Raw genomic sequence first — 2,861 nt, 5'->3', positions numbered from 1 at the left:
ACAGAAATTCCGGAAAAAATAACCTTGGGGTGCTGTTAGACCTGTGTCAGAGCTGCCCTGCTGGGCTGTGAGAACCAGCCGAGCCTTGCTGGATGGAGGATGGAGCCAGGCTCAGCTCCGTGGTGCCAAACACTAAGACAAGAGGCAACGGGCAGAAACTGGTGCCCAGGAACACATGTTCCACCTGAACATGAGGAAGAACTTCTTTACTGTGCAGTGCCTGCACAATGAAACTCATTGTTCTGAGAGTTCGTGGAGTGTCCCTCACAGGAGAGATTCAAGAACCATCTGGATGCAATCCTGTGCCACGTGCTCTGGGCTGACCCTGTTTGAGCAGGGAGGTTGGACCAGATGACCCCTTGTGGTCCTTTCCAACCTGACCCATTCTGTGATTCCTTACACTTGCTCCACCTGTGCCAGCGCACATCTTCACTTTCTTGGCAGGGCAGTGATTTTTCCCAGTACTCGCTAGAAATATTGTCGAACTAAACATAGGAGAAAAGGGAAGAAATTACCAAACTTCTGGGGTTTTCTCATTCAGATATTACCTTCAGGCCCTACAAAACTACAGAAGCCAGCAACCACAATGTACTAATACAACATGAAAGTTCTGTATTCATGTTTCTTCTCAGTGGAGGCTTTGGTGAATTAAAACTTAAGCTGAATGAAGTACTAACTGGATGTATCTACTTGGTATGGTGTTCAGATGGTGGAGCAAATGGAGCCCTGAATACAGATTATGCCAGACTGATCCTGGTACAAATCAGCAACATCTTCTCCTTGACATCTGCTCCCTGGTATCAAGTGTGAGAAAGCAGAAGTGATGTTTTGGGTTTGAGTAGTTGCCTCTGCAAACTGTGTCCTTCAAAGAGAACACAAACCAATGCCCTGCCAGAGTATCATCATTCTCTCTACACAAGTCAGTACCTCAGGTACATGTAGAGAAGAAATGCAGTGTACCAGCCTTGATCATAGCATCATTAAGGTTGGAAAAGACCTCTAAGATCACCAAGTCTAACTGTTAACCTGATCTTGCATTATAGCTTGGCAGATGGTTCATCTCACTGCTTCAGGGGAAGCAGGCAGCTTTTACTGAACCTAGCACTGGGACATGTGGTTATAGAAAAGTGATGGAAGTGCATTTCATTTACTTTCTAATTCTCAGTGTTAGGAAAATTTTTAACTGTGGGTCACTGCAGGTATGGATTAAGTTTTGCCTTTTGGGATACATGCAAGGACTTCGAGTAAACACATTGGCTCTTGCAAGGGAGGGTGTTTGGTTCCATTTGCTGTCTCCTTTGGGAAGCTCCTTGTTTTATTGATCAGCACTTGAACTTTGATCTCTCCTGTCATGGTATGCACTAACTTTTGCTTCCACCTACTGTGTAACTTGAAAAACTCCTTGTTTCATTGATCTGATAACTAACATTTGTCCTTGTTAATAAAGTAGCTCTGCATTTTGGCCCTAGTTAGGATACTAGAGAAATCTCTGAAACTTCAGAATTATTCAAACTGGGAGCTGTATTACCTAGTTAATTCTGCTCAGTGTAGACATGAGACTGTTACACTTCACTGTGTTGGTATTACATTGTAGAGGAATAGATGTAGGAAAAAGCAAAAATTTGGAGGGATACTTTTTTTTCCAACCGAGAGGAAAAAACCCCAAGACTCCAAAACAACCCCAACCCTGAATTTGACCTTGAACTAGACACCAAGGCAGAGAAAAGAAGCTTTTTTTATGCCTAGTATCCAAGAGAAACCATCCAAGAACAGTTCATTCTTAGATTAAGAAGGACCAGGAAACATTGCCAAGACTGATAGAATCTCAAGTTATTTGCCACACAAGCACTGGTACTGGAAGTTACAGTGGCCCAACTTTTCAGCTCTTTATAGAAAAGTCTTCATATGCCTTAGAATGCATCTTAAGCAAAAAAAAAAAAAAAAAGAGAACAGATATTTAGAAATGATATGAATAAAATTATAATAAATTAGTTGGAAATATCTAAATTAATGAACCTTTTGTTTTACACTTCCTTCTAGCAAGCCTACTTGGCAATTCCTTTAAACAGAACTGAGGTTCTACTTAGAGAGGAGTTGGCCCCAGCTCTAGTTAAACACCACTGGCTTTAGTTATGCTCCCACACAGGTTTTCCTCTCCATTCTATAGAAAACAATAGCTTTCTCCTTGAAACTATTCTGTTTACGTCTATGAGATAGGTTGATAGCCTTCAGCTTATGTTCTAGTATAATGCTCTCTTCTTATTAATTGAAGAAAACGCTGGATAACAACAAATAACAACTTGGATTTCCTTATACGTCTAATGAGACAGCACGATTTTATATATCAGAAATAACTGGATGATGTGAAGGAAAATTGATGCATTCTCAGATGAAGTCAAACCAGTAGCTCTGTTAGAGGGAGTAGGAAATGTTCTTCTCTCTGCTCCATCAGTGTTGGATATGGAAATGCTATTCATGGCATGCACACATGTTGTTCACAAGGACTGATTTTTACTTACACTGGAGACATTCACTTTGCATTTTGGAACACATGAACCGTCTTCACTCGTGTCACTGTATCCCTGAAGGAGGGCCTATTACTTCTCTGCCGATGTGTTGCAGTGCCAGTTCTAAAACAGAGCAGACCAGTCTGTTTCAATGGGAATTGGCAACCAACTTCAACATTAATTAGATTCAAAGGTTAGAAGGGAGTTATCAATAAACTGTGCATTTTCCCAGGCATAACCTTGCAACCTTTTAGTTGCAGAAATGCAACAAGATGGATGGATTCTCATCTCAGTTTATTTAGCTGAGATCAGTTCAGTCACTGAACTTGATTTGCACGAACTAAGGCACTACAT

This window comes from Corvus brachyrhynchos, unplaced genomic scaffold (assembly GCF_000691975.1).
Source record: "Corvus brachyrhynchos isolate BGI_N302 unplaced genomic scaffold, ASM69197v1 scaffold398, whole genome shotgun sequence".
Taxonomy (NCBI): Eukaryota; Metazoa; Chordata; class Aves; order Passeriformes; family Corvidae; genus Corvus; species Corvus brachyrhynchos.
The sequence above is the reverse complement of the archived record's forward strand: the minus strand, read 5'-3'. Positions refer to the sequence as shown.